At 40.1% G+C, this 24,039-nt stretch overlaps 1 pseudogene; it reads right to left on the bottom strand.

Annotated features, from left to right (window-relative positions):
- Positions 1–4,014: 4,014 nt before the first annotated feature.
- On the bottom strand, positions 4,015–13,156 carry LOC129089922 (ETS-related transcription factor Elf-2-like; annotated as a pseudogene).
- Between the last annotated feature and the right edge of the window lie 10,883 nt (positions 13,157–24,039).

Raw genomic sequence — 24,039 nt, 5'->3', positions numbered from 1 at the left:
GAGTGACCCACTGTCTACGTGACCACCGGACAGCCTTTGCTGGAGATTGTCTCCAGCAAAGGCCCGATATCACCGGGTTTTCAGTCTCGATCTTGAACTCTCTAAAGGGGACTCACCGGAGGACCTCAGGCTACATTAAGGCTCATGTGGGAATTAAAGATTCATTGATATAATGGCCAGTCCCATCCGGGCCTTAAAAGTGCTTATTAATATCTCAAATTCGATTCTAAAAGGCACAGGTAGCCAGGAATGAAGTTCACATTGGGATTATTTGTGCTCTTCTGTTAGAAATCGTGCATATTGATTTAACTGAAGTCTGGAAAGGTTGTATCTGCTTTAGCATGAGTAGAGTGAGTTCTATAAATCCCGAGGGAATGTGATGAATGCATAAATAACAATTTCCAGGTTCTTCGAAGACAGAAAAGATCTAGGAGATTCTGCCTTACTGGGTAAAACAAGACTGGAAAAATTAAAACATACTGATTAAAATCAAGATTATCATCCATAAATGCCACCAAGAGTTCTGCAGCTAGTGGTGATACTGGTGGGGAACAAACCAAGTTGTGTTGAGATGTGATTATGCTATTATGATATTATGATAATTACTGCGTAGATTGCAGCGGTAATGTGGTCTGACCTCTTGTTGACTAGTTTCAGCACATTAGGCACCGTGGACAGCTCTGGGCAGCTAATGTGGAGGTGATGATGGTGGGGAAGACTGTGGCTGAAAAGGTAGAGAGGGTCGTCCTTCAATAAGAGGATCGGGGGTTTGATACCCGGCTCCTCCAGTCAATGTCAGTGTGTCCTTGACACAAGACACTTAACCCCAAATTGCTCCTGACGGCTGCCTGAGGTGTGTGAATGGGTTTGAATAATGTGCAGGTGGCATCTTGCATGGTAGCTCCTCCCATCAGTGTATGAATGGATGTGAATGGGTGAATAACATGTAGTAATAGGAAGACTATCACCTCATCCCCAGAGGGACGCGTCCTTATACACTGATATTTGTGACATCCCTCCCTTAGAGGGAAACTCTGACAATAGAACATAGGTACTTTTTTTCCAGTATGCCAGGTCTGACTGCAGTAAAGGAGGAATAGTAGGCGTTTTGCTTTTTTCAGTCGAAGGGGGCCAAAACAACACCTCTGGATTTTTCTCAGGTAGAGGAGTCCCCCAAAGACCATCACATGGCTTGGAGACATGGTTTGAACATAGCAGTCACCTTCACCACCCTCAAAGAGTTTACGATTCAAGACTGGCTGGAGAGAGCTTCATGGTGACTGAACTCATATCAACACCCAGGTAAATTAAAGGACTGAGCAGGAAGCAGAGAGCTCTCTTGCCAGTGTGTTTTGTCAGGTGCTGTACTGTGCAGAGGGCAGCTCTCGCTCAGCACAAAGTGCAACAGGCTCTGGTTGTGAACACTGGTCTGAAGTCAGTACATAAGTAAACAGTGCCGACAGGAATAATGTCTGTAGCATATACACACAGTATATGATACTTCAAAACTACTACTACTCCTGCTTTCTGTCCTAATGTAAATATTTAAACTGTGTGGATTAAACTAGTCATGCTTTGTGTAGAATGATGAAGAGACACAGTAAGACAGAAACTGGAGACCAAATTATAAAACCCACGCACTGCTATTATTTCACGTGGACATAACTGATGTAATGTATCAAGCAAAGTTGGTTTTCCTCAGGTCAAAGTGAAGAAGGAAACACCTGTATTCGATAGGTAATTAATAAAGAAACATTATCTCCTAATTATTCCAAATGAGACATTTTCAGAAAAAAAAGAGACTGATTTGTCCTCTTCATGTGATTGGAGTGACCTGGATGTGATCTGTGTCCATCTGTGATGGGAACACAGACTTAGGACATCTATAGTGGAATGATCAAAATTTAAAGACTTAAGCACACGATTTGCTGATGTATTTGCCAAATTATAATATAGGAGACAGCAAGCAAAGAATGTAATTTAAAACAATTCTTTACTTATTCAAGTAATATTTTGTGTGCACAGTTGAGAGATACATCTGGGAATATTGACCTGGTGTATATTTGCCACGTTATCTGATCAGGAAAGTTGACTTGTCATTTAATCATAACTTCAAAACTTTTCCTGATAGTAAAAGTACTTAAGGAAAAAGTCGAGTATAGTATGTCCAGAAAAAAACAGAAACAATTAATAAAAATGTCATGATATATTATGCCAAAAGATCCTACAAAAGTCATAGTATGGAATGTTGAAAAAAGTCAGAAATAAGTGTTAGTAAAGTGTGCAAAAAAGGTTATGGTATCGTATGTTGAAAATAGTCCTTGCATAGTAATGTCAAAAATCCTGTCTCTCTCACCATTCAATATTAAAATAAAAATCAGTGGGTCATTAAAAAAGTATGTCGAAAAAAGTCATAGTTAAGTGTGTCGAAAAAAAGGTCATAGTATAGTGTGTCTTTAAAAGTCATGGTGTAGTAGGCATTGGTTAGTCGTTCTGTCCATTAGCTTACTTATGGTATACATACCTAATATATGCTATATGCAGACATACTATAGCATGTCTCATGCTATAGTATGACATACTATAGCATGTCTCATGAAAAAGTCATAGTATAATAAGTAAAAAAAAAAATCATAATCTTTTTTTTAAAATCATAGTCATAGTATAGTGTCAAATAAAAGTCATAAAAACAATCATAATATAGTATGTTAAATATATATATTTTTAAATCACATCAAAATATAGTAATTCATAAAAAAGTTTTAAAAAAAATATGTCAAAAAAGCTAGAAAAAAGTCACAGTATGACGTGGTAACAGGGTTTCATAGGCGTGTCTGAGAACTACAGTGGCCTTTATTAATAGTCAGAGTATATAATGTCATAAAAAGTCATAAAATACATTTTCTAAAAAAGTCAGTGTGGTATTTCATGAAAAGTAATATTTTATGTCAAAAAATTCAGAAAAGTCTTTAAAATGTCAAGAACCCCAAGTTGCTCCCCGGGCGCTTCATTGCAGCCCACTGCTCCTCCGGGATGGGTTAAATGCAGACTAATAAAGGCTTAATTATTATTATAATAAAAAGTCACAGACATTGTCGTGGTAACAGGGTTTCATAGGCGTGTCTGAGAACTACAGTGTCCTTCTTGTAACCTAAGAACGCAGAAGTCCTTCCTCATTAAAGCCAATGTTTGGTTTGTCCATTCTGGGCTGCTGTAGGAACAGAAACGGTGATTATAATTGAACGAAAACATAGTTATTCATATTATATACCATTCTGATGCTCTGAAACGCTACACAATGGCCATTTAAGTGATGCTAGCGTGATCTTGGAACAACTTTGGCTACTCAGACTGCAGTCATATCTGAGTGGTTCCTCAGATCAGATCCTAAGACGGACTGTCCGCACTTTTATTAGCAAGCAATCCGTTTTGATTTGTGTCTAGACATCACCAACCTATCAGCATGGGTTGCTGTCGTAACGCCGTTGGTACAGTAGCTACGATGCTTAAGCTGGCGAAGAAGCTTTCTGAGAAGAAGGCTGCTGGTAGCAGCGAGGATTCTGCTCAGCATTTCCACACTGACATACGATTTGAGCGGCTGGACTGGGACGCACCTGTATAAATACTTAACAAAACTCTAAAACTTGGTTTGGATCCGATTAGCAAAAATGTGTTGTTTTTGCTCTCAGGACTTTTTGAAATTCATCTGGATATGCCAAAAAACAGAGTTGAGCTGGCCGTCTGAACAAGGCCTTCAATCTCAATCTATCAAATAACTGTTTATCTATTCAGTTTCTTCATTTCCAGACCTGAAAAATATGAAGAAAGAAGTGGGCAGTAATATCAGCTGACCAACAATTAATACCGGAGGTCTGCTTGTGTGCGAACCATACAGAGCTATTAGCAGCAGCACAGCGCCTCTCTATGGCATTGACCGGCACTATTTACTCTAAGCACTTTAAAGCTTAGCATTTAATTTTTCAGATGGCTGAAAAAGACAACCTCAGTCTGTGTTCATTCACATTTTTTTTTATAATACAGATTTCAGTAAAATCTACTTCAATACAATGATAGTAAAAGGAAAAAAATAGTATATTATCCTTCAGATGTGGAGCACATCCTTTAGTTCTTTAATCTCGACAGACATCCTTTCACTCCCTTTTTATGAACTGTAAAAAACAGTGTTCTGCAGACAACCACTAGAATGAAACAGAAGAGGAAACAAAGACATTAATTCAAACATCTGTACTGATGCATACCCGCTGAGTATCAAAAAAAAGCTTTTTACATTTCTGTTTACAAGTCTCCTCAGGCATTTATATTACGTTTGATTACAAAAATGCGATTTTTTCATTTACAATCTAAGGCTGCCCATGTCTCCTGAGCTCCAAAGGATCTGTGTGTGCACACGTCTATGTCCCTTTAATCCTTAGTGGGGCTTCAGCAGCTCCACAGTAAGAGTAGGCGTCTCCCTGGAGACCAATGTCAGGCTACTGTCTGAGCCAATCAATATTAGGGTGGGGGGGATGTGTCCTGCACTTCCTCAGCAGTGTCAACAGTCACTTCCTGTATCCCACCAGAGGTCCTCGGAGCACTCAGGAAGAGGTGGTTTCTGCTGATGCTGCTGGTGGAGCCTCCGATTGTGCTGCTTCGGGCTGACTGCTGGGTGGCTTTGAGGGCTGGGTGGGGGTTTTGGGTGTGACGGGGTGAGGCTGGTTGACCCGTACAGAGAGCTGCGGCATCGGCTGGGCCACCACCGCCGGCTTAGCCAGGATGAGGTGCGGCGTCGGCCGGCCCGCTGTCAGCTGGATCGTTGAGGCGCCGTGCGCCAGCTGCGTCGCAACGGTTTTGGTTTGGAAGAGCTGCGCGATCTGGCCCGACTGGTTGGCCTGCATCAGCGTGGCGAGCTGGCTGGCCGGGATGGTGATGATGGTGATCTTATCTCCCGCTTTGGAGCCAGCGGGCAGCATGTTGGGCAGAGCCTGGATGACCAGTTTGGGGGGCCGCTGGAGGAGGCGTTGGCCATCGTTACCGGGACCCCGAGGCGGTGGTGAGGATGGAGGAGGAGTTTAACGTCACCTGACCCAGTGAGTTGGTCATGACCACTGGCATGGCTCGGATGGACCTGCAGAGGAAAGCAAAGGGAGGAATATTGATTACAAACCCGCTCTCCAGAGCTTTATAACTCCACTACAGCTGCAATGTGATTTAGAAGGTTGTCTGGCCCGGGAACTGAACCCGGGCCCCTCTTGCTGTGAGGCGACAGTGCTAACCACTACACCACCGTGCAGCCCCACATATATATAATATATATATATATATATATATATATATATATATATATATATATATATATATATATATATATATATATATATATATATATACACATACACATATATATATATATATATATATATATATATATATATATATATATATATATATATATATATATACACATATGTATATTAGCACTGTACATATATATATACACACATATATATAGTTTGCATATATCCCTGTGTCACATACACATATATATATACACAGTCAAAGACATGCATAATATGACATAAATACATATATATGTCTGCCCTGTGATAGATGGAGACCTGTCCAGGGTGTATATATATCACCAGCACACACAACTATACATAAGATATATATACTGGATATATATATATATATATGTGTGTGTGTGATGGATATATATATATATATGTATATATATATATATATATATACACACACACACACACACACACACATATATATACATATACATATATATAGATAGTGACAAACAGGAAACAGAGACCTGGTGGCAGCGTTGCTGGGGATGACAGTGACGTAGGTCTGTTGAGGCTGGGTGGCAGCGGGTGTGTTGGTGCCCAGGCTGGCAGGGCCGTGCTGGTGAGCAAGTAGCTGGCCAGACGCCACGCCCTCACTGTCCTCCACCTCCTCTCCGTCCTCTTCATCATCATCAATGACCCGGATGTTCTTGGGCATTTCTTTGAACTGGTAGGCCAGCCGCTGTCCCTCCACTTTGGCCAGGATACCGCGCTGGTAGTAATACCTACACAGACACAGACACACAGACACAGAAACACACAATATCACAGCTATGATGTCTGATATGACAGATACAGACACTGCTCAGGACTAGAAAAGGATTGGGTGTTTGTGGAGAGGACAGGCTGACCTCAGGGCTCGACCCATGGTCTCGTAGTTCATGTCGGGCTTGTTCTTGTGTTTCCCCCACAGTTTGGACACGGCCTTGGAGTCGACCAGTTTAAAGATGCCCTTCTCCCTCTGCATCCACTTGATGTACCTGGGACAGGTGTTTTTATCCTGCAGCAGCTCTAGCAGAAACTCCCACAGATAGGTGGTGTTGCCTTGGGGGAAACAAAGCACAACAACATGAAATCCAGAAGCTCTGTATCATATAGTTACCTTCACAATGATGTATCACTATCCTGATGGTCAGTGGCTGATCAAATCAATACAATCGGAGATCTCCCACAGAAACCCATAGTTTGAAAACGTTTCATAAAACCCTCCAAAATATAACACCAAAGTAATATTGAACACAAGCCAAAAGCATCAAGTGAATAGCGATAAGTGTGAATGTGGTAGGGTTGGACCGATTTCATCTGAATTCACCAGAACCGGCTGGTGGCACCAATGACAAGCATTAACATTAATTATATAGCAGTAGCCAATCTTCTCTCTGATGGTCTCCTTTACTGATGGAGGTCATATATAGGCATCAGGATTAAACTGAGACGGTTTCAGAATCAGTTAAAAAGTTCCTATCAGTAACTTTGAGTACAGCCAATGTGATTAAAAAGGGTGTTGTTTTTTTTTCTCCCTAACTTATTTTATCTGATAATATCACTGACTTCAGAGCTGGACAAACCTTTGCCCTCCCTCGGTCTCTTCTTGATCCCCAGGTCAAAGGAGCCGTTTGAAGCGGGCTGGTTGGTCTTGGGCTTGCGTCCACCTGCACTCATCAATCACACAAATGTGGAATTCCATGTGAGTGGATCAATGTGAGTCTTTACACACCATACCCTCATCTCATTTCCAATCATAAAAGTGTGTATGCTTGTAGCCACATCTTACAGGTAATGACTGATTTGTAGCCTACATTAAGCCTCTGAGAGTTTCCTGTAAAATCAGATGTGTTGCAGTAACACTGACCTCCTCTCTTCCTCTTGACAGCGGGTTCACAGTCAGGAGGGATGGGGAAGGACTCCTCCTCTATGGGTCCACACTCTGTAGAGACCTCCACCACCGTCTCCATCATCACATCCTCTGCTGGGGGGTCAAACACAACACACATTCACACTGTTCTCTCCCTGCTGGATCGTGGAGTGAGGAAGAGTTATTATTAAATACTGATGCAGGTGTAGGGGCTGCACGGTGGTGTAGTGGTTAGCACTGTCGCCTCACAGCAAGAGGGGCCCGGGTTCAATTCCCGGGCCAGACAACCTTCTGTGTGGAGTTTGCATGTTCTCCCCGTGTCAGCGTGGGTTCTCTCCGGGTTCTCCGGCTTCCTCCCACAGTCCAAAGACATGCAGCTTAGGTGCATTGAAGACTCTAAATTGCCCGTAGGTGTGAATGTGAGCGTGAGTGGTTGTCTGTCTATATATGTCAGCCCTGCGACAGACTGGCGACCTGTCCAGGTGAACCCTGCCTTCACCCATTGACAGCTGGGATCGGCTCCAGCACCCCCGCGACCCTTAACTGGATAAGCGGTTACGGAAGATGGATGGGTGTGTGTGTGTGTGTGTGTGTCTGACCCATGAAAATCAGATTCTCACATTCAATTTCAGCTAAAGCCTCTTGGCTCAAACCGGCTCCTCACAGGAAGAGACAACACACACACTTGTGTTTATATTGCACACATGATGTACTTGTGAAGCACTTTTCTAGTCTTCCGGCCACTCAAAGCGCTTTAACACTACATGTCATTCACCCATTTACAAGAGGTTAAACAACAGAGCCTGGATCGGGTTTATCCGTCTAATCCTCATTCTCTGAATAAAAAACAGACAACGACTGCTCCTAGCACCGGCAAAACAGAGGATGAAGCGCTGACGTGCGTTTACCTGTGTTGCGTTCATTGTGCAGTCCTCCGGGAGACTCCATGTGGAGAAGAGCTTCGGCTGCTTCGAAGGTTTTATCGAAACACACTATGTCATGACTGGACATCTCCACTGAGAAGAGGAGCAGAGAGAGGGATGTAGGTGAACAGGCGGATGCAAACACATGCTAACTGAGGAGAGTCAACGAGCCACCTCAAAGATCCGGTTTCTGGGTACATTCACAACAGAACAGCGCTGCAACCTCAACCATTTTCAAATGTTGACTTAGGGGTATGTTTGGTCTTCCCTTCACGTTCCCAGTATTCTGGTGTAAATAGGAATACGTCGTTGCTGCCAGCAGAGGGAAGTCTGCTGCAGACATACACATCAACAGTAGCTCTCTATAGTGAATAGGTGCCATCAACTGCTGAAGAAAATGTAGATGAATATGAATGACACAAAGTTTGTGAGTCTGCCCCTTTTGATTTACAGACTATGACTGAACAGGGCAAACGTCAGTAAATGTTTAGATGGAGACTGTGAGATGTGTAAATAATAAAATAATAATTCAACTACTTTTTGTACACATATGCTTTTTCAGCATTATGTGTAGTCATAATAAAATAAAAAAATAAAAAATTATTGGAGTGGATTGCAGTGGAGATAAGCGTTACTAAAAAGGAGAGGTTGATTGAGTCTTCTTTAAATTTGTATTTAAGCTGGACGATCTCTACCAGCATCAGAAAGCTGTGGGAGAAAACACAAGCGGGCACTGACAGTTCTTGCCGTCTTCATGCGGTACCTCCATGGCAGGTAGGGATGTAACTAATAACTGGGGAGGGAGGGAAAATGAAAGTGTGCTCCAAACGGATGTGGAGTTACTGAACAGCCACTGTTTTGCTATGTTAACCTCACCTTGTGCTCTGTAAAAAAAATAATTTAAAAAAAAAGGTAGGTTGAATGATACTCTAACTCCCTGTCGACATCATGTCCACCTAGTGGTGCAACGGATCATTAAACGCAATGTTCAAATCGGATCAGCAAAAAGAAAAAAGGGAGCAAATAAGGGAATAAAATATAGTTGTTTTTTTATTGATTAAAATAAATCTTGTCATTAGTAGTCTTAATTATGTATTATAACCTGCTTAGAGCTAGTGTAAACAGCTCATAATTCACCTCTACTATCTAGTTTCTCACAACATTTACATGATTATATGTGAACACATCCAGATAACATCATTTACCAATGCCAATACTCATTTTCACTTAACAGAGACTGAACACATCATGATGTAAATACAATAAAAAATAATGTTCATTAGTCATTAGCGTTGCTGCTAACGTTACCAGCTCTCTTCCTTTTGATTTAAACAATGATTGGTTGTTTACAATGTAACATTTTCAGTGACTGGTGACTAGAAAAGCATAAATGATGTCCTGATCGCATATTTTACTGAATATTGGAGGATAACGACCATCAGTAAAACTTCATTTCACTCTGAGATGGTTAACGTTAAACTGTGTAATTAATCCACGGTTTGCATGCCTACCGAACCGCGAGGGCTGATCTGTACGTATCAAGGATCGACAGTGGACCGTTACACCTCTATGTCCACCACAGTTCTCTATTAATATATTTATTATAAGTCAGATTTCACATTCAGAGAGCTCCTTACCGGTCTCGGACACCTCTGTAACCACCTCCTGCTCCTCGGCGACGTCCTGCATCAGGTAGGTTTCATCATCGTAGACCAGGACCTGTGCCGAGTAGCACTCCTCCACCTGGGCACTGGGCACCTCCTCCACGATCACCGCTGGACAGCCCTCTTCCTGCAGCAACACACCCTCCTCCTCCTCCTCCACATCTTCCTCCAGCTCCTCGCCGCTTCCCACGATCACTGCCTCTATTTCCTGCTGAACCACCTCCTCCTCCTCCTCTTCCTCCTCCTCAGTGTGCTGCTGCTCACACTGTACAGTTTGGAAAGATGTGAGAAAAGTTATATATTTAGTGAGGTCATGTCACCTACATTTAAAAAAAATGCCCGGCATAATCCGAACTTGAGGCAGTTTCTAACATTAACATGTGTGTCACCTTCTGTGTCTAGCAGTAGATAGTCTCAGACCAAACATTCATGGGCACTTACCATTACAAATGTTACCCCATTGGTTTTAAATTCTATTTTTGTGTTTAGGTGGATTAAGTACATTTAGAATCTTGATTTGAAGTTGCTTTCTGAATTTTAATAATGGATCTTTTCGGTCCTGGACTTACCCTGTGTTGTGTTGTGAGTGTAGGGACTAAAACAACAACTACTTTTTTTTTTGCCCACGTGACGAAATAGACAATATTCCTACAAAGCCGTTTACATGGCTAAAGAAAATATTGTTTTCCTGTTTACATGTACCCTCACATACTCTGTTTACAGCATCCCTTTATTCATTATTTCAACCAACCTTATTGAAAAGATCGCCGTTGAGATATTTCCAGTTACCCAAAAGCTTGTTGATATCCGAGTCCTTCATCATTTTTAAAAGTAGGTATGTTTCTCCTTCCAACCAGAAATTTAGTTTTTATTTTAGGCATGCATCTCTGCAAAGTGTTAGCTAGTTGGCTTGTGTACAACGCACAGAGCTGGCCGTAAACATGCAAGAGGCTGTGTATTGCAAACTGCTGTAAAACGCCCAATTGATGCACATATTCAGAATGCGCTCTATACATGTCTAAAGAATGCCCATAAAAGCTGATTAATGTTGAGTATCCCACATGTTTTGATCGGAAAATGCTCCGTTCGGAACAAGGCCTAAATCAGAACATCTAAACAGAATAATGATATAACATTTTCATCAGCAGCACGCACCTGATATCGACTTTATCACACCGATACTGTACTGATTTGATTATATACGGAATGAATATTGCATATTTTCTTAAAATAAATATGTTTTGTGCCTTTGGTATAAGGGTAATCTTTATTCTTGCATTTATAATTCTAATGAGTGGATCCTTGATAACTTTCCAGTACCATGCTTACCGTCTTGCCATTAAACACGTTTATACTAACATCAAAAATGATTGTTGGTGTCGTTAATTACAGAAGAGCCTCTGCAAGAAAACGTGTTTCTTGTAGATTATTAAATAGACAACGAATCATAGATGTTTGTTACTGGCTGCTATTGTTAGCTTGCTGTGCTAGCAGCCAGAAACAATTGGATGTGGTGTTTCTTTTGTTTCAGAAACGAAACACTTTCTTGTAGATCCTGGTTCCTTTTTCTGGCCAGGTTAGCAAAAAGGCTACTGCTAGCTGCCTGGCTACTGTCCAAAAGTAATAAACAACCGTAAGATTCCCAATTTGAACTACAAAACCCCAATCTCCGTGCTATGATAAAGGCAGAGTAGAACTATTATAGAATTGAATGATTTCATAATGATACGCTAAAGCAAACAACTCCATTTCCACTTAAATCAATTACATTTTATGAAAAGTACCAAACTGTATTAATAGGCTATTCCATTGAGAATAACCTATTATTGATGGCATATAACCTATACAACAGGCTATATATACACAACTCTTTTCTATTTATATACACTTGACACTTTAATAACTTCTCTTAACATACTTTTATTTGTTCGTGTGTTTACCATATTCTATTGTAAATTTTCATATTTTCTATTTTAAATTATGTTGTATAATATTGCACTGGGTTTATCGTTATGCATCAATCACCTAGCCAAATTCCTTGTAAGATAAGATAAGATAAGATAATCCTTTATTAGTCCCGCAGCGGGGAAATTTGCAGGCTTACAGCAGCATAGGGTAAAGTGCACACAAGAGACATAGTAAAGATAAAAAGAGATAAAGATAAAAAATAAAAATGAAAATAAAAAATAAAAATAAAATAAAAAACAAGTATTATAAATAAGCAATAAAATAACTGAAATATAATATTTACAGACAGAAAAAAAACCTATATTAACTATTATTGCACAGTGTAATATACTACAATAAAACCTTTTCTGATTCTCTCAGGTGTGTGAATAAAAGAAGGCTTACCTGCTGGGACTCCTCCACCACGGTGACATACTCCACTATGTTCCCTCCACCATCTGACACTACCACAGAGGTCATCACTCATTCCTATCAAAGCAAAAAGGTGCATGGGGGTCAGGATGGAGAAGATGCGAGCTTGTTTGTTTGTGTTTGTGTATGTGGTCACGTGAAAAGCCCCATGGCTCTTCTCATGACTTAGTCTGCAAAACATGCAATTCAGGATAAAAAAAAGGAAAACTGTACTGTTGGCTAAATGCCAGAACGACTAACTTTACAGCAGTGTTGAAGCTGAGCCTTCCCACCACACAGGCGAGTGTTTACTTCCTGAGCGGGTTGGCACGCCTCGGCTAACTCAGCGCTGCTGCTACTCACTTTAGCAAACAAGACTCCGTTTAGCTCACGTTACCCTCACGTTACCCTCACGTTACTCTCACGTTACTCCTGCTCGCATTGTGCACATTCCTGGCCATACATAAAAAATAAACACTGCATTCTCCTTCAAAAGAGGGATCACCCACACACAAATAACACAGCCGTGGCTAGCTAGCATGAAGTTCAGCTGACGTTAGCAGACGGCTAGCAAACACTGACACTTAACGTGACGCTAGTTGGTGGAGTAGACCGTCAATGACCGACCAAAGAGGCAACACGAAGGCGTCTGCACCGGGGCTTGTGCTCTGGAGCAGCTCGCTGATACGCCATTACAAAGCGTTTCCTTCCTCTTACCTTGTTTTGCTTTTGCTAGCCAAAACGAAAGCTCCGCGGCTACCGCTCCCCGGGCCTCGCGTTAGCCAAGTTATCGAGGCCAAAACGCTTACTTTGCTCGCATAAAAACACGCGTGTGCACGTCCTACGTCCCTCACAATCACTTTGCAGACAGCCTATCGTGTCCCTGCGCCGAGGTGTGAAGAGGGGGCCCGCGTCAGTTGTTTTGGTGCAGCTCGTTGTCTCTCGCTAGCCTCCACCAGCTTTCCGGCGCGTCGCTGCAGCGGAGCCAGGCGGGTCACAGCACCGGGCCGCCGTGACGTCACCGCGACGAAACACCAACAACAATGGACGCGACCTCGCATGTCCATTAAGGCGAGAGCTCGTAAGTCCTACGGGGGAACAACAACAACCTGCAGTTTACTCTGAAAGATATGATATGTCAGTAAATAAACAAGTACAATGGTCACTCAAATGATCGTACAGGCACACTAAAGCTTTGATTAGTCCACTGTGATTGTTAAAGGATAGGTTTACCATTTTTCAAGTCTGTCAGAAAACAATAGTCAGGTGCCCAAATGATCATTCCTCCTACTCACAGAGGCCTTTCTAACGTACTCCTGATTTAAGAGATAAGGGACAAGAATCAGTCTTTGTTCCATTCCACAATACATACGAAAGTTAATCTAAGTCTAGGTAGTAAATATTATTTCTAAAAAACGCTTAAAATGTGTGTGAAATTGTTATAATTGGCAGACCTGGCGGCAGACAACCTCAAGAACTGTAATTTACTTTCCAGATTTATTATAAATTGTAACTTAAAGATATGTACGCTCTGCCATTTCTCCTCTATTGTAACTTGTTTGACACAAAAACGTGTTTTGCGAGGTAACAGTGATAAACGTGACATTTTTAAATCTTACTGTCAGCCTTTTGGAAAAGAATATCAGCCCTGAAATTTTTAATAAATAAAATCAGTCTGAAAAAAGTCTTAATATAAATGCACTAACATGACTAATCATTGAATTGCATTTTTTTTTTTAATCTTGTTTTCTTATGGTCTCTATTTTATTTTTTTATTTGACATTCTGCTCATGGAAAATGTTGGAAAAGCATGTTTAAAAGAACTTGCACAAATAAATGTTTTCCTGCTTTACTTCTGATGCATGGTGATCTGTTGGCCCAAGTAAGTTTACTGTGGCACCAAGAAGGAATAGTATTGAGTTGATGAGACAAAGAAAAATGATGGCAACAAAGTAACACTCAATATTATTGAATAGATTTAAAGTCCTGTGATACCAATCAGAACTTAGATTTAAACAACTAGTTTAAGTCCAGAATAGCCATGGGGATGTGTTGAATTAAGCAACTATGTGTTCAAATTTGCATTGATAGAATTTATTTCATTTAGTTTATCAAATTCCATTTAACACAGATAATTAATTGATATAAATCAATTTCAACAAGATATTCATTGAATATAAGTCAATTTCACCCAAATATTCAATGAATATAAATCAATTCCACCCAGATTTCAGTAAATGCAAATCAATTTCCACCAGTTATTTAGTAAACATAAATTACTTTTGATCGAATTTGTCATAAACATAAGTCAGTTTTCCTTTTGAAATTAATTTGGATTTACTAAATATTTTTGGTCTATATAACTCATCATTTGGCGTGCTGTTTCTGAATGCAACTCATTTTTATTGTTGTATTTATTATCATTCACATGATTTTTTTGTTTAGATTTAATTAATTAATTCAATACTTAAAATCGAATCAATTATATTTTGCGTGTCACTTTGTTGCCATCATTTTTTTTAGATACAGTCTCAGATTTTGGGTATTGTTATGTAGCATTAGTGTTGTCTTTTCCTGGTTTTAAACGCTGCATTAAGGTAAAGTGATGTTATTTTATGAACTTACCAGCCTGTTCTGGCTTTTCTATTATTTGCCTTTAGCCACTTAGTCATTGTATCAACAGTATTATTTATCAACATTTTTATTATGGCAATATTTTGGCAAAGCACCAAAAGTTAACGCGACAACATTGTTGCATTATTGAAATCAAGGTATTTTCTCCATATTGCCCAGCCCACATCTGGGTGTGTCACTGCCAAAGACTAAAAAACAAACAACTACATAATCAAAAAAGTGTCATCCACTTCTCTCCTCTAAGATCTCGTAATTAAATGAAATAAAGGTAACTTATCAGTGCAAGTATCCAGTATTTATTTATAGATCAAGTTTGGCTTGAATATGTGCAACTTGTGTCAACTTGAAATTAATGCAACTCAAAGTTCTGATGACATTAATTTATTTTGTGTTTGATTGTAAAGAGGGTTGCTAGTGGCCTGGTGTTTATACAGTCAGTGGGAACAAGGGAGTCCTCATCCCTATCCCTAGATGGATAGATGGATACTTTATTTATCCAGATTGAAGTTAAGGCATCTAGAAATTTATACAACATACAAAACTCTGATACACACAGATGTATAGAATACTCCCCATTTTCCATCTCCATCTTCATCTCATTTAGTAAACACTTCAAGAAGCTCATGTCCTCTCACTGTCATTATCCACAGTTATTATTTTTACAAAGCAATCAATAGCATCACATTGCAGGTCCTCACAGTTTTGCTTGCGACACCCCTCTATTGAGTGTGAAGGAAGACGGTTTGTCCAACACAACATAGGCCAGCGCTATCTTTGTTCATGTTCAACCTGTAAGTTAGCAAATCAATCTTAATGTCTTCAGTCCTGAAATGTAAGATGATAACAAGATTCCTATGAGTTGTTTACTGTGGAATCAATTTGAAAAGGACTATTAAAGTCAATATTTGATTAATTCTACAGGTTGGAACAAACATGCCACATTATCTACAAAGAGTCCAGAAGGCTGAGCCCTTCGTCCTCCTGCTGGGAGACGAGGAGGACTCCCAGACTTTAAGTGGAGCACCGGTCTCTGCTCGCAGTAGTTGATGCATGCTTCAAGAGTTTATATGTCTTTGACATAAAATACCCCAGCAGTGTTCTACGGTCTGGGATTTCTTGCAGGTGTGGTGTACGAGATGCTGGGCTCATAGTCTTTTGTCATCAGATTCCTGAAGACATCCATTAATCCAAATCCTGCTGTTTGAGGTTGAAATATTCTGTAGATGTCCTCCTTGATGTTTGTTTGTTCATTTTTTATTTTTTATGTTACAATGTTCTCCTTCAAGTTACGAGTTTGGTGTTGAAAGCACATTCATAAACTCATTTAATTTGCTGCCTTGGTCGGTCTGTCGGATGGCGCCCTCTTTTCGATTTTTGTAATTGAGAATATTATAGATATGAATATAATGCATTGATGCATTGCTTGTTTTGCACTGTTAGAGTGAAGACATATTTTTTAGTATTTGTTACTGATTGCTGCCAACTGACATGACACGATTTCTTTTTGCCATTTTGGATTTTGTGGCAATTTTAAGGTAAAACTTGGGCTTGTTTTTAAAAACAGAACACTAAAAAAGTTTAACAAGAATACATATTTTTTTGATTGTTTGATTACCCATCATAAAGATGAAAAATAGGAGCACTGGAAAAAAAATCAGCAGAAAAAAAAAGATAATTTTACAAGGTCTAAATAACCATAATTAGTAGGGGTCAATAACCCAACAGAAATATGAAAAATAACATTATTCCAGATAAAAGTAACCACCCTTTTAGGTTTGTTTTTCAACCCAATATAAACAAATTATAATGCAAAGAAATATTTAGAATTTGGATGTTCATTTATTTCATTGAACTCTTCAGAAGATAAACACTATAAATACTTCACATACATTTTACGTTTACATACTGTGTTCTATGTGACAAATTAAACACTCCAAAGCTTTTAGAATTATTATTTCTCATTCAGCCTGAACAGTCTGTCTCCTTCTTGATTTCTGAGCAGATGTAAAGAGCTGCTGACAGCTTCCTGTGTGAGTGAGGAGCTTCCCAAAGCCACCAGCACAGAAGAAGCAGATGGAGACAAACAACGTCCTCTGTGCTGGTGGGGACGGGATGCTCCTCGTCCTCTCGGCTGGTGGGTTGGGCAGGTGGTGTCGGGGGTCAGGGTGGAGAGGCACGGAGTACGTTACCGTCCTCACTGGGTGTCGGATTCTCTGGGGTGCTGAGATGGTTCAGTGATCTTCTGTGGGTTTGGGTCTTCCTGGGATGACGGGTTGGTTGATGTCCCCTCTCAGCTGCCCCAGGACTGAGACCAAAGCACAGAGGAGTCCTGCCCTGTGAGACACAAACACAAGAGATGAATACTTTGAACTCAACTATACAACCTTTACATTGTTGTTGAATCCGGCCTTTAATGATGGAATGTTATTACTGATACTTCTGTAGTCCTTGAAAGAAAGGCGTCTCCATCTGGTCCTGTAGTCCTCCATCCCTCTCATCTGGTCCTGTAGTCCTCCATCCTTCTCATCTGGTCTGGAGTAAACACCTTTTACTTTGTTTTTAAGGAGATCCTGGATGTTGAGTCTTCCATGTTGCTTCTTGTGAGGAGGTTGGTGCAGTGTGTATAATCTTGAAGGTCTGTTACAGCCATCGATACCTAAATTAAAGAGACTTGGAGACTTTTCTTAATGTTAGTAATTAATACTTCACCTCTGTCTGGTAAAGCCACCCACACCTAACTATGAAAAAAGATAGAGAGTGAGTAAAATGAACAATCTTTGAATTACTGTTTAGTGAGACTTTCAGGAGACTTATGTTAATGCTGTCATTAAGTGTTGACTTACCTTTGTCTGGTGTAGATATCTAGAATTTATAAAGACAAATACACAACAGAACAACAACCATTCATCGTTAACTTACCTCTGATATCTGCAACTAGCATCATCAACTATTATTCAAAAGGATAATCCATAAAAAAGAGGTATTTAAAAGCTCTGCTTCAAGATGCTACCTATCGCCAACCTCGCCAGATGCGAGGGAGGCTGTCTGTGGCTTTATCAGTCCTGCCAGACGTAAAGGTTTTACAATCCTGCAGCAAACAGGCTGTCGGTCTTCATTCCACTGGCAGTATCTTCTGAATGTGGGGAAGCCAGGGCCTGAAGTGGAGGGTGGTGACCATCTGTAGTCCTCTACCCGGCTCTTCTTTGTGGAGGATCCGAGGCATGAAGTGGAGGGCGCTAACTCCATGTAGTCCTCTTCTCTGGTCCTCTTTGTGGTGGATCGAGGCCTGAAGTGCAGGGCGCTGACTCCATGTAGTCCTCTTCTCTGGTCCTCTTCGTGGAGGATCCGAGGCCTGAAGTGGAGGGCACTGCGTCCTCTTGGTGGTCCTCACAGTTCCTCTGCCTCTTCAGACCTACCTGCACTGTGCAGTCCTCTTCCATGCTCTTCTTGGTGGAGGAGCTGAAGTCGGAGGTTGAGGGTGCAGACTCTTCTGACCTTGGATGAACAGGGGGCGGAGCTTCTTCAGGACGTTCCACACCAAAAGGGAGGGGGAGAGGATGGCCAGCGGGAAAGGGAGGAGTCAGCACCTCTTCTTCTTCCTCCTCTTCATCCTCTTCCTCCTCTTCCACCTCTTCATCGTAGAACATGGATTCGCACCCGGAATCTTTGCTCTCCCAGTCGGAAAACACCTCTTCAACGTCTTCATCGTCATCCAACAGGTCCGCCTCCTCGTCAGAGAAGAGCGGTGGAATCAACTCACCTGCACCTCCACCCACAACGCCAAGCCTGACCTGACCTTCACCCACAACATCATCAATCTCAACCTCACCTTCCTCTTCTTCATCAGAAGAGATGTAGATCGGGAGATTACCTTCATGGATGTTGAGGATCCTGATGAATTCAGGGAGGCCATCTTGTGCAGGACGTTCCATGATGTAGTTCACACCAGCTGAGGGGAGAAATTAAAACTGTAAGGATTTCTCAAGACATTAAATATTTCTGGATTAAATTAAAGTTTAATTTAGAAATAACGACAGTTTATCGATAAACTAGCAATGACTGCACTACACGTGGGCGACTGTGGCTCAGTGGAGAGCAGGGTCGTCCGCCAATCAGAGGATCAGCAGTTTGATCCCCGGCTCCGGCAGTCCATGTCGATGTGTCCTTGGGCAAGACACTTAACCCCAAATTCAGGCTGTTCCTGCGTTAATGTATGTGTATGGATGTTAGTTAGGGTCCTGATGTGCAGGTGGCACCTTGCATGGTAGCTCCTGTCATCAGTGATGTAATGTAAAAGCGCTTTGAGTGGTCGGAAGACTAGAAAAGCGCTATACAAGTACAGTCCATTTACCATTTACGTGTCACAAAGTCACCAACACACAGGCTGTGTCTTTTAACATTTAAACAATAATATCGAACATAATGCATTTCAGCCTGTTAGTTTGAACAGATGAGGGAATGATAATCCATTAATGCTGCCTTCATGTGACGATTAATGATCAACATTATTGTTATTACATTTGGTTAATTTGGCGATATAGAATTATTACAATGCTTATAATTATTATTATTAATCTCTTAATTGATAATGTTATCAGTATAACTACAATTAAAAACAGTGTAGGGTTAATAATAAAAAGCCTTTTATCCTAAATTGAACATGAAGAGCGCTTCATTATTGTTGCATTTATTATTGCGCATTTACGCATGGCTTTATTGGGGGTCAGTGAACATACTGTGAAGGTTATCGTGAGCTCTGTTTAAAGACATTTATTCTGGACCAAGCAATTGTAAGAACTTCAGTGTTTGTGTGAACAAAACGATCAATGGTTTGCAAAAAACAGCGTGACCGTATTTAATAAGCATTGTGAAACATGACTACATTAATCCAACATGACCACAGTAACCCCTTTAGTTTTTAACTCATTATTATCCCAGTTTATGAGTTGCATATCACAGCGCTTGGAGGAGATGGTGTCATGCTGCACGCAGCATGCGCAAATTCAGTCCCGTACAGTTACTTAACAGTTCGCGCTCTTGTCCCTCAAAAACAAAATATCACAACAACGAGCAAAGTGCATTTCAATGTTAAATGTTGAAGAAATAGTTCATGTAATATTATAAAATAAAAGGAGCAGATGTTTGAACAATAAGCCAACTTTCAACAATCAAAACAAACCACCTGTACGTCATGACGTTCGCCCCTAATCGTTCCATATGGTTTCCATGGTGCACAATTTAAGCTTATATTTAGCATTTTATGAAATTTGGCCCAGGCGCCATCTTTTTTCACAAATTTCAATGTTAAATTAAAGTATTGATGCCTTCAGACCAAAATAACAGTGTTTTCAAACTTTTACACTAATTGTTATTACATTCCCCAGATGTCCCACCATATTTAAGACATTATGTCCCTCAAATAATCATTTTCCACGGAGAAAACGTCGAATGACTGTCTCTTTGCCCCAAATATGTGTTTTTCCAGCAGGCCTAATAACATGATGTGATCTGTTAACCTTTAAACTCAAAAAGTTACACTGATTTCTAACCTGAGAACACTATTTAAGGATTTTAGAGGATGAATCAAAACGAAAAATGCTAAATTAAATCATAAAGTTGTCTTACCTGCACGGTTATCGTCTAACTCAGGGCCCACTTCCTTCAGCAGGTGCTTCTCCACGATAGTCAGACGACTCAAGGCCTTTTTCAGGCTCTTCTGTTGACCACGATAGTAGTGATCCAGTAGTTTTGTTCTCCAACAAGATTCGTATGCAGTATATTTTCTCCAGCAGTTAAAAACTCAAAGAGTTCGCTCTCCACAGTTGGGATTTACAAGAGGTTTTCAGCTCGTGTTCAAGTCCAAGTGCAAAATGAGTGATCAGAATGGTCTGCAGGCTCATAGGTGACCTCGGTCGGGTCATCGTTCTGTTTCCATGGCGTTTACTGACGCACGTACGTGCGTGTTATTGAGCAAGACATAAAGAGAGAAATGTTAAATATTTTCTCATATTTGTCAAATACATTTTATATGAATTAATCTATTTTATTTTTCAGTGATTTCTTTCCATTCAATACAGCTGAGTTGTAAACATCTGTTTCTGCAACTTTACAAAAAACGACAACAAACATGCAGTTTTTACATGGATTCATGTGTTTTATAATAGGACAGGTCTATTGAACACAGAGAGCCAAACTGAATGGAAAATTAAAAATACTGTTATCATGCAGTGTTGATTCTAACTATGCTCTTCCTGTAAGTAGTCACACAGTGTACACACGTTATTTATACTGCCAGCAGATCATAAATATCGTCTGTTCATGCAAAATTGGCAACATTTTCGATGATTACAGTACATTGTCTCTTTCTGCCAAAGTTTGTTGTGTTTGATGGAGGAGGAGCTATAAGGACAATGATGACGGAGGGTTTATAGTGTGTGTTAGAGGTTGAAAATAAATAAGTATAATTGTGTTAGTTTCTTTAACCCACCAGAATTGAAACTATTTAAATAAATGTAAAACTATTTGAATTAATTTCAATTCAATTCAGTTTATTTTGTATAGCCCAGAATCACAAATTACAAATTTGCCTCAGAGGGCTTTACAATCTGTGCACATGCGACATCCTCTGTCCTTCCCTCACATCAGCACAGGAAAAACTCCCCTAAAAAACCCCTTTAACAGGGAGAAAAAAGGAAGGAACCTCTGGGAGAACGACAGAGGAGGGATCCTTCTCCCAGGATGGACAGAATGCAATAGATGTCATGTGTACAGAATGAACAGCATAACAGAGATACAACACATTCAATGTATATGACATAAATGATTCATATAATAAGACTACTTATAATAACAGCAGCAATTATTACAGTAGAATTATAATTATGAAATTAGGGATAGTAATGTGATTAATAATAATAATGGAAGTAGCAGTGGGTGTCAGTCGGCTCACAGCAGGAGGCACCACTACCGTCCAGGTACCACAACGATTCATGGAAACCTGCAGAGCGAGAAAGCAAAAAGGGCTTCAGGGTGGAAGTAAAGCTAAAATGCTTAATGGTACAGGTAATAGTAATAGTAATGTAATAATAATGGTGGTAGCAGTCGGTGTCAGCAGGGCCGTAGCAGGATGCACGACTACGGTCCAGGTACAGCCACAATTTATAGAAGCCTGCGAAGCGAGAAAGCACAAAGACTCCAGGGTAGAAGCAAGTCAATAAGCGTAATAGTACAGGCAATAATAATAGTAATGTGACTAATAATGATAGTGGTAGTAGTAGTGGGTGTCAGCAGGGCATCAGCAGGTGGCACGATGAGAGTCCAAATATAACCCAGATTCCTGGGAACCTGCCAGGCGAGAAAGCACAAGAACTCCGGGGAAGAAGCAAAATCAGTAATGTGCATAAATAGGAGATTAATACATAAAGAGGGAGTGAGAGAAGAGGAGAGAGGAGCTCAGTGTATCCTAGGTAGTCCCCCGGCTGTCTAGGCATATAGCAGCATATCTAGGGGCTGGACCAATTTGAAAGTTAATTTAAAGGAAATGTTCATGTTCCCTTTGATAGATTGAGTCCTTTTGAAATCTGTCATTGTCTCTGCTGTCTGTTTCAGGCTGGATCTCTACGTTTTAGACTTGATCATTATCAGATAGTTTCAATTTTAAATTCTTCCTTCTTCATATAAATAATTCTGTCGCATTTTTGGCCATTAATATTAATCAGATCTCAAACACTTAGAGGTTAAATGTTTGTAGAAGAGTTTGATGGAATCGCAAAGCTGTCTTCTGGGATCCTGACCGGTCTGACTGTTCTCCTTGTTAATGTCATCATCGGTCTGGCTGTTAAAGTCAGGAAACTTCAGACAGGTACTTCATGAGAGCTACTGGATCTCTTATTTTTGGTTGATTGCTTGTATATATTCTGCATTACTGTGTGTTAGTATGATGAAGAACTACAGCATTGCTTTAAAAGGAAAGGATTGTTAATTGAGATCAAACATATTGTCTCTTTCATTCAGCTGCCAATGAAGAACAGAATCCACAACAGCGCGAGGTGAATCCCGTTTTAATGTTTACTGTGGTGGCTTTAACACTTTAGAGGTGATGGTTTGTTTTTGTCACAGATGCAGCTATTTGACAAGTGTTGGCGTGTGCACTCTTTACAGAATCTGGACTCTGCTGAGCTGAGAGATGCAGCACTTAGTTTGAACAACACGACAGCAACTGCCATTCTTTGGATTTTACTCGCATGAAAAATCAGCAATTGTGAGTGCAACACATTTAAAGGTTCAAGATAAGATGTTTTTTTTTAGCCATTTTCCTATATTTGGTCCGCCTGGGCCGTTTTTGTTTATAATGCACGTAGAAACTCAACACTGTAATGCACATCATGTTATTTACATCTCTTTCTTCGGGACAAAGAGGCGCTGGATACGCGCTTTTACGCACAGCTTTTTTTGGGTCAATTAACTGACTGTTGAGTTCGGGACAAATAGAAAAGCAAAATATAAATAGACTTTTAGATATTTATTCATATAACATATTGGTGAAGAATACTTTTGTCTTTGGCGATGTTTTCCTCTAGGCCACGGAGGTGGTTAATATTACATTTTCTCTTCAGAAAATGTATATTAACCACACTAATTTGAGGGGAGAGGCATGATGTTTGATGCACAGGCAGCTGTTCTTGTGATTCAACTGTGTACACCTGGGATGCAAATGTGATGTTTTAATTGAGCAATTTGCTCTTGTTAAAGTGAGTCCCCTTTTAACAAGTAATAAAGAAGTCATGCAAATAGAAGAACTTAACCTTCTTCCAGACACCAAGTCACAAAACATGTGACATTTTTAAATCTTACTGTCAGCCTTTTGGAAAAAAATATCAGCCCTGAAAATGTTAATTCATGCATCTAATAAATAAAATATTTAAATCTGGAAAAAAAACTATTAGTCTGAAAAACGTCGTAATATAAATGCACTAACATGACTAGTCATTGAATTGCATTTGTTTTTTATTTTGTTTTCTTATGGTCTCTATTTTATTTTTTTATTTGACATTCTGCTCATGAAAATTTTTGGAAAAGCATGTTAAAACAAACTTGCACAAATAAATGTTTACCTGCTTTACTTTTTCTGTTGGCCCAAGAAGGAATAGTATTGAGTTGATGAGACAAATGATAGCAACAAAGTAACACTCGATATTATTGAATAGATTTAAAGTCCTGTGATACCAATCAGAACTCTTTCTTTCTCAAGC

Source organism: Anoplopoma fimbria, chromosome 4 (assembly GCF_027596085.1).
Source record: "Anoplopoma fimbria isolate UVic2021 breed Golden Eagle Sablefish chromosome 4, Afim_UVic_2022, whole genome shotgun sequence".
Taxonomy (NCBI): Eukaryota; Metazoa; Chordata; class Actinopteri; order Perciformes; family Anoplopomatidae; genus Anoplopoma; species Anoplopoma fimbria.
Note: the sequence above shows the minus strand (reverse complement) of the source record. Positions and strands in the feature narration are given on the sequence as shown.